The sequence below is a fragment of the Ammospiza caudacuta genome, unplaced genomic scaffold (genome assembly GCF_027887145.1).
Source record: "Ammospiza caudacuta isolate bAmmCau1 unplaced genomic scaffold, bAmmCau1.pri scaffold_39, whole genome shotgun sequence".
In the NCBI taxonomy this organism is placed as follows: Eukaryota; Metazoa; Chordata; class Aves; order Passeriformes; family Passerellidae; genus Ammospiza; species Ammospiza caudacuta.
In genome coordinates, this window is record NW_026683124.1 from 4,010,475 (window position 1) to 4,019,736 (window position 9,262).

The 9,262-nt window shown below is 53.3% G+C and overlaps 1 pseudogene; it reads left to right on the top strand.

The window, feature by feature from the left end:
* The first annotated feature begins 1,228 nt into the window (after positions 1 to 1,228).
* LOC131571850 (olfactory receptor 14J1-like) lies at positions 1,229 to 3,971 on the top strand (annotated as a pseudogene).
* The last annotated feature ends 5,291 nt before the right edge of the window (positions 3,972 to 9,262 follow it).

Sequence of the window (9,262 nt, forward strand, 5' to 3'; positions counted from 1 at the left end):
TGCCTGCAGACCCTGTGAGTACATTCTCCGATTGTCTCTTGTGCAGAGCAGCCAGGGGTGCCCAGGGTTGTCGTGCAGAGCAGGGTCCTGCAGCCCAGGGCACTGTGCTGGGGCAGGGACTCTGCTGCCTGCCAGGGACAGCCCTCAGCCAGCCCTGGCAGCTGCTCCCAGCACTGGGGGACAAGATATGGGTGGGAGAAGACAGCTGGTCAGGCTTGGAAGTGTTCTCCTTGTGTGGGGTGGATGCTGCATTTTTCAGGACTGCTTCCAGGATGGCATTTAATGCCAGAACAAATAGATTATACAGGGAGAACAGCAAGGCAGGGGCTGCATGAAAGGGAATTTCCTGCTTTTTGAATATACTGTTCTGGGTTGCCTGGATAGGAAAGTGCACATAGATATTCATCTCTCAGTTCAGGTTGAGAAAAAAACCCCCCCAAAAACCCCAAAATTCTCTCAGATGTTAATAAACCAGGCAGTGACAGAAATCCTTGCAGGGCCCCTTAGAGGCAGCATTAGTGTTGCTTTCCCAGTCTCTTCAGAGTTCCTGTGATGTTGCCATCAGAGCCTGCAGAGCCAGAGCTGCCCCTGGGCAGTGCCTGACCTGGGAGGGGTCTGCAGGGCAGAGCTGAGCCCCCAGGGCTGGGCTGGGCTCTGGCAGCTCTGGCAGGGCCCAGCCCTGGGCACAGGGAGCAGCTGCTGGCAGGGACAGCTCCAGGCAGCAGAGCCCTGGGCAGGCAGTGGGGGGAAAGTGCCCCCAGGCTGTGCTGGGATATTTCAAGTCCTCTCCTAAACCCAACTATTCCATGAATACTTTTCTACAGATCCCCATGCCAAGGCACAGCAAATGTCCAACAGCAGCTCCATCAGGCACTTCCTCCTGCTGGCATTGGCAGACACGCGGCAGCTGCAGCTCCTGCACTTCTGCCTCTTGCTGGGCATCTCCCTGGCTGCCCTCCTGGCCAACGGCCTCATCATCAGTGCCGTAGCCTGCGGCCACCACCTGCACACGCCCATGTTCTTCTTCCTGCTCAACCTGGCCCTCAGCGACCTGGGCTCCATCTGCACCACTGTCCCCAAAGCCATGCACAATTCCCTCTGGGACACCAGAACCATCTCCTACTCAGGATGTGCTGTACAGCTGTTTTTCTGTCTCGTCTTCATCTCAGCAGAGCTTTCCCTCCTGACCATCATGTGCTACGACCGCTACGTGTCCATCTGCAAACCCCTGCACTACGGGACCCTCCTGGGCAGCAGAGCTTGTGCCCACATGGCAGCAGCTGCCTGGGCCAGTGCCTTTCTCTAGTCGCTGCTGCACACAGCCAATACATTTTCCCTGCCCCTGTGCCATGGCAATGCCCTGGGCCAGTTCTTTTGTGAAATCCCGCAGATCCTCAAGCTCTCCTGCTCCAAATCCTACCTCAGGGAATTTGGTCTTCTTGCTGTTAGCGGTGGTTTGGTGTTTGGCTGTTTTGTGTTCATTGTTTTCTCCTATGTGCAGATCTTCAGGGCTGTGCTGAGGATCCCATCTGAGCAGGGACGGCACAAAGCCTTTTCCACCTGCCTCCCTCACCTGGCCGTGGTCTCCCTGTTCCTCAGCACTGGTACATTAACTTACCTGAAGCCTCTCTCCATCTCCTCCCCATCCCTGGATCTGGCCCTGTCAGTTCTGTACTCAGTGGTGCCTCCAGCCCTGAATCCCCTCATCTACAGCCTGAGGAACCGGGAGCTCAAGGCTGCAGTGTGGAGACTGATGACTGGATGGTTTCAGAAATATTAAACTGCTTGCCAGTTTCTGCCAATCATTTGTAATGAAAGTCACCTTTGATACTTTTTGTTTGTTTGGTTGTGAGTTTTTTCTTTTCTTTTACTGTTTTCATATGGTCCACAAGGACATGTTGTTCTTTGTGCCATTTCTCATTTTGTTTCTCTCCACCTTCCATGTGGCCAAAGACTGTGTCAATGAGAGGCTGGTTTCCTTATGGCTTTAAAGGAACTAAAGGATCTCCCAGCCAAGTTTTCTGCAGAGATGCCCCCTTTTATTGCCTTCTGTGGAGCTGCAGCAGCAATGTCTGTGTGCAGAGCTGGGGCAGATCAGTGCTGGCCCAGCAGCTGTGCCCAGCAGCAGCAGCACTTGGTGTTGCCAGTGCTGCTGCCGTGGCCCTGCCCCGCTGCCCTGGTGGCCCTGGTGTTGCTGCAGGGCCTGAGTGCTCTCGGGGCTGGGCACAGCCCTGGGGGTGGCAGTGCCGGGGCTGCAGCAGGGACAGGCCATGGGCACTGCTGGGGCAGCGCTGACGCCTCAGCCCAGGCCCTGGGGGCTCCAGGCTCCTTGCCCAGGCTCTCTCAAGAACACACCCAGGCCAATGCTCAGCACAGAAAAGCCCCGTGAGCAGCCCCAGGCTGGCTGTGGGCAGGCTGGGGGCAAACAGCATGGCTGGGGCTCTGCAAGGGCCCTGGGGGAGACGGGAAGGAGCAGCAGAGCAGGGGCTGATCCATCCCCAGTGCGCTGCACAGCCCAGGGCAGCGTCCCAGAGCGTCCTCATGGAGCTGCCAACAACATCCCCCCTCTGCAGCCCTGGCCTCTCCCCCAGCTCACACAGGTGCCCCATCCTTGCAGGCACACACACGGCAGCACTGGCTCAGCAGCCCCTGTTTGCATTGCACACAGCAGGGGGAGCACCCCCATGCTGTTGGTGTGGGGACATGAACCTGAGGGAGCACAAATGCCATCAGCCCCTGGGGCCAGCAAGGGCTGGGGGACACCAGGGAAACCACTCAGCTTTGTCCTGGCCTCTGCAGTCAGCCAGAAAGTTTGTTTCCATCAGCTGGGAGTTTCCTGTCCCACTGCAGACGCTGTTGCTCAGAGCCAGGGCAGCCTGGCAGGCAACCCCCAAACAGCCCAGAGCATTTCCTCTGCTTCACCTTTGCTTTCTTTACTCTTCCTGATACAAATTTCTTCTAATTCCCCACCGCAGCGGACCCAGAGCTAGTCACAGCACTCGAGGTGCTGCCCAACCAGTGCCCAGCACAGGGGAACAATCCCTGCCCTGCTCTTGCTGGCCACACCATTCCTGACCCAGGCCAGGAGCCATTGGCCTTCTTGCCTACCTGGGCACTCTGCTGGCTCATGTCCAGCCTGCTGTCCATCAGTCCCTGCAGGTCCCTTTCTGCCTGGCTGCTCTCCAGCTGCTCTGTCCCTAACCTGTAGCACTGCAGGGGTTGTTGTGGCCAAAGTGCAGAACCCAGCATTTGGTCTTCCTAAACCTCACCTTTTTGGATTTGGGCCCTGGATCCAGCCAGTCCCAGGCACTGTGCAGGGCCCTCCTACCCTCCAGCAGATCACCACTCACACCCAGTTTGGTGACATCTGCAAAGATGTCCTTGGTTCCATGGGGCCCCTCAGTGTCACAAAGGCCTCTTGGTCACACCAGGCCATGCACTGTCACACTGGTCTCCTTGGATCCATGTGACCATGCAGAGCAAATGGTGTCCTTGGTTCCATGGGGCTACTCAGTGTCACAATGTTCTCGTTGGTGCTGCAGTTTCACAGGAGCCCCTTGGTTCCATGGCCCCCGCAGTGTCAGAAAGGCCGTGGAGTGTCCCAATGGTCTCCTTGGTTTTGCAGTGTCAAAATGGTGAAACCCCTTGGTTTCACAAGGCCCTGCAGTGCCACAATGGCCTCTGTGGTTCCACGAGGACCCAGAGTGTCACAGTGCACTCCCTGGCTCCATTTGGCCCCAGAGCACCACACTGGACCCCTGGTTCTGTGGGCCTGCACGGTGTCACCATGGTCCTCTTAGTTCCATGAGGCCCTGCAGTGTCACAATGGCCCCAGAGCGTCCCAATTATCACAGAATGACAGAGTCAAATAGGCTGGAAAAGACCTTTGGGATCAGCAAGCCCAACCAATACCCTCATACTCCCTTGTCACCCAGATCATGGCACTAAATGCCACTGGAGAGGGACAGTGACTCTGCCACCTCCCCCCTGGCCAGCCCATTCCAATGCCCACTCACCATTTCTGTGAAGAACTTCTTCCTATTGTCCAGCCTGAACCTCGCCTGGTGCAGCTTAAGGCTGTGTCTTCTTGTCCTGCCCTCCAGCAGATCCACACTCACACCCAGCTTGGTGCCATCTGCAATTTGTGAATGGTGGACTCGATCCCCTCAGCCAGATCATCAGTGAAGATATTAAACAGGACTGGGCCCAGCACAGATCCCTGGGGGACACCACCAGTGCCTGGACACCAGCTGGGTGCAGCACCATCCCCACCACTCTCTGGGCTCAGCCTCCAGTAATCTCTTGACCCTGGGAAGGGTGAACATGTCCAAGCCATGGGCTGCAGTTTTTCCAGGGAATTCTGTGGCTCATGGTTTTAAAGGCTTTGAAGTCCAGGCACACAACATCCACAGCATTTCCTGCATCCATAGGTGGGTCACCTGGTCATAAAAAGAAAATGAGGTTGGTCAGGCAGGACCTGCCACCCCTAAATTCATGCTGCTGGCTCTGACCCCTTGACCATCCTGCGGGTGCCCTGGGATGGCACTCAGGGTGATCTGATCCATAACGTTCCTGGGCACCCAGGTCAGGCTGACAGGCCTGGAGTTCCCCAGCTCCTCCTTCCAGCCCTTCTTGGGGATGGGCTCACACTGGCACCTCCAGTGCTCTGGGCCCTCCCTGCTGAGCCAGTACTGATGGTAAATGATGGAGAGCAGCTTGGGGAGCTCATCCAAAGCTCCTTCATCCCCCTGGGATGGATCCCATCTGATCCCACACACCTGTGAGCATCTGATGGGCTCAGCAGGTCACCAGCTGCTTCCTCCTGGATTACAGGGGCTGTTCTGCTCCCTGTGCCCATCCACCAGCTCAGGAGAACACTTGTCATGAGGACAGCCTGTCCTAATATTTAAAATTTACACAAGAAATTAAGTAGCATAGTCTTTTACTTATCTTCAGTTACTCTGTTCTCAACTGCAATCGATAAAGGGTTGTGGTTCTCCTTCTCCCTCCTTTTGCTACAAACTTTTTATAAAAACATTTTTTAGTCTTCTTATAGAAACCACCAGGTTAAGTTCTAATTGAGCTTTCACCTCTCAACTTTTCTTCCTGCATAACCTAACAATATCCCTAAACACTTCCTAAGTTGCTGGCCCTTTTTCCCTGAGTTCCTACAAAAACTCCATGCTCTGCCAGGCCAGTCATTTACCTCACTAGCTCATCTTTTGCCACACTGGGACAGGCTGCTCCTTCCCCCTTAAGATTACTTCCTTGAAATGTGTCCATCCTTCCTGGATCCCTTGTTTTTTAAGGCCTGTGTCCCCTAAAAAGATCAGTACCAGATTTAGTACTCCACACATCAGCATCCTAAATAGGCCAAAGTCTGCCCTTCCTAATTCCAGTGCAGAAGTTTTGTTGCTGCCCCTCCTTCTTTCACAGAACATTGAACACTTGATTATTTCATGGTCACTGTGTCCCAGGCAGCCTCCGAGCCCCACATCTGCCACCAACCCTTCTCTGTTTGTGAACAGCAGGGGACAGAGCTTTCCTTGGCAGTGGGAGTGTTACCAAAAATTTAGTAAAACATAAAATTCCTTAACCCCAATGTAGCATTAAGAAGCAGCATTCTTTATTCAGGGGGATGCATGGGGGAGAGCTCCTCCCAAAGCTGCGCATGCTGAGTGCAGGGAAGTTTCTGTTTCTATTCTGTATTTTGCACACATATTCATTGATTGTCCTAGACATACATATGATAATAATTTCCCCAAAATCAATAACATATTTCCCCTCCCCTTTATCTATGTATTCTTCCAGACCCTGGGGGTCTCTCTGGTTGTCCCTGGTGGTCGTGGACCCCAATGTTCCTGTGGGCCTGGCTGAGCTGGCAGGACACTGAGGCTGGTGAGCTTCCAGTTCCCCTTCTCACACAATGGGCATTGTGTGGTTTCCATAGGCCTGGGGTTGTGAAGAACAAGCTCCAGGTGTAAGTTCACCTGGCGGAGACAATTTATCATCTGGTTACATGAGGACAGAGAGTGGGCTAGGACATCATAGACTGCCTCTATGAAATTACACAGCCAGCTGTGACATCACAGATAGGCTGTTCCATCACAGACCATCTGTGGGGCATTGGAGAATGGGCTGTGACATCCCAGAGGGGCTGTGTGACATCCCAGCAGGGCTGTGTCAGGTCACTGAGTTGGTCACTCTGCCCCAGCTCCCCCTCACAGTTTCTACCAACAAGTCCAATGCTGGTCATGCCCAGCAGGGTCCCTGCCCCCTGGGATCCCCCCGGCCAACCTGGAGCCACAGCCTCCACCAAAGGATGTTCCACAGGATCCACCCCAGAGCCTGACATGGGGACAAGGGGCCAGGGCTGTGTGACCAGGACATCAAGAACAGGGATTATCCAGGTCACTGTGGCCTGGTTTGGCTTCCCCAGGTCAGGAAAGATGTCTGGCAGCTGGAGCAGGGTCTGGGAAGGGCCTCCAAGGTGGGGCTGGAGCCCTTGGGCTGTGAGCAGAGGCTGAGGGAGCTGGGCTTGTCCAGCCCGGAGCAGGGAAGGCTGAGGGACTCCTCATGCCAGCCTGGCAGTGCCAGCGAGGAGGGGATGGAGAACACAGAGCCAGGATCTTCACCAGGGGGCTGGGGAGAGACAAAAGCCAATGGGTGGAAGGGGAGGGAGAGGAGATCAGCCAGGACAGGAGGAGATGAAACGAGTCAGGCTCCTTTCAGCATTTCCTCAACACCAAGAGCAGCCTGACCTCCCTTCTCCATCCCCCACTGACAGCTTTGCAAATCAGGAATTGTTTGAGCTGTTTTACACCCACTCCAGGATGAGCATCCTGATACCAGAACTTAATTGTGTTTACATCGATCATAGAACCATGTTTGTCTAAATAATTTTAGTATGGAAATCACTTGTGGATGGTGCACTCATCAGATACTGCTGGGAGGTTTCACATAACTGTGATTGTTATTAAATTGTGTCCTTTTCCACTGTGATCTGTTGGCCATGAAGAGAAATTTTCTGTGCCTCTGAGTCTCACCAGTTCCTGACCCCCAAAGGACACAAACCTGATGAGTTGTTCTTCCCACTGAGGTAGTGGCACCTGGGCCTCCCTCTACAGCCAGAGCAGAGCTCTCTTGTCCCAGAAAGTGTCTGGCAATGCAGGGATGATGGAAACAGGACAGGCTGTGGGGATCATGGGCAGGACTGAGCCAGGGACAAGACTGACTTTTGCATTTTACAGCGCTGTGCCTTCCCTTGGCTTTGTTGGCTGACAAGAAATTAACTTCCCTCTGTGTCTCGGGCAGCTCCTTCTCCAAGGAAAGCAGGTGGGAGTTGGAGCCAAGGAGATGAAAGCTAAAGGTGCAGCCTGGGCTGGAGGGAGCTCAGATTTGCACAAGGCTGCTCTGAGTGCCAGGGCTGGGATGGGGGAAATGGTGGGGTGGGGGTAGGGACAGAGTCTGATTGATTGTCAGCCATGCAGGGTCTTGATTTTTATATCTTCATTCTGCATGAGGAGGTATTTGGTTTCAATGTCAAGTGCAGATTGCTATTAACAGGGAAAAAAAAATAAAAAAAACTAAACAGGTCCCACAAAATATTTTCTCAAAGTATTTTTAAATAGAACATATTCAGTTGAATGCACTTCTGAAATCTCTCTTTTTAACCACACAAGATTTGGAAACTGAAATCAAATTATTCCCAGAGGCTTGGCTTGTTAAGGTGTTCTCACAGTTAATGAACCCTGGGACACTGAATTCCTGCACTCAAGAGCTGAAGGCTGAACAAGCCTCTAGAGCAGGAAAATTCAGCAGCAGCCTCCAAGGTGCTGAAGATGTCAGCAGCCCCCACTGAGGCCATCCCTGCCCAGAGACCGTGGGGGAATGGGCAGACAAGGAGAGCATCCCTGGGGCTGGGGCAGCACAACTCAGAGGCACCAGCGGCTCCAGCTGGGCAATGGAGTGTGGAATGTGGCTGGGAAAGCCCTGCCTGGGCTGTGCCAAGCAGGACCGACAAGCCCTGACTCCCATTCCCCAAAAAACTCTCGCAAGGATGTGGAGAAGATTTATTAATAATTGGTTAGCAGAGAAAGGCCATACTGACATAAAGCCGTTGGTTAAGCTGAAGGAAGAAAGTCAGCAGTCAGCAAGCTGAAAGGAAAGGTCAGCAGTGACCTTGCTGCAACATGAGGATAGGGAGTAGAGATTATTCCTGAATATATCCTGAGAATATGTAGAAAGTATCAAAAGTAGAACCATAGGAATGCAGAAGTAGGCGTAGGTGCTGATATGTAACTGACCAATCCTGAGCTCACCTTTTGCAATATGTATGAAGCTCATTATTAACTGTATTTAACCCGCCGTACTGATCAATAAAATTGAGCCTGTGATGATCAAATGGATGTCCTGGTTCCCTTCCGTCGACAAATGGTGGAGAATGCAGGCATAACCGAATCTCTGCCCTTTTTCTCGGATTAAAAGAAAAAGGGATTACGCCACGGTCGAGGAACTTGGGTTTGGGTCCCTGCAGCCGGGATGGTGCTGGAATTTGAAGCACCCTTAAGGTTCACAACGGTGACCTAAGCCAATACGTGTCGCGGGAGCCTGGAGAGCTGCAACAGCGCACGCTGATTAATAGGTATGGATAGGCAAGTGGCATATGATTTATTTACCGCCTATTTAGAGCGGCGTGGGATAAAAGGGATAGATTTAAAAAAGGAGTTACCAGGGTTATTAGCCTATGGCCATGCTAAGGGTATCTTTTCTAATCCTCATACAGTTCATGAGCTAACAGAGTGGAAGAAGTTTGGGGAAATATTGTGGGATACAGTGCTAGACGATGATAAGTCAGCAAAGAAATTAGGAAAGTTATGGCAGGTGGTGTATAACAGGTTGCTTCAACAGGTCTCTGAGAGAAAGGCAGCAGAAAGGGCGACAGGAATATAGGGTATGGTCGTGAGGATGATCCCCTGGCACCTTCTGTAACTAAGGTACTTATGCCTAAGGGTCCCCAGCAAAGTGGTGTGGAGGATTTTCCTATAGGCGCAGTGGAACCGTCTGCACCTTTCCTGTCAGAGGGGGAGGGCGAGTCGGATGGTGGGGGTAAGAGAAAACCAGCTTTGCCTCCGCCACCAGCTTCAGGCGGGTCGGATGGTGGGGGTGGGAGCAAGCCAGCTTCGCCACCGCCGCCAGCCTTGCCTCCGCCACTTCCCCTCAACGAGCCGGCTCCGGTTACAGCTTCGGTGGGGGGGTCGAT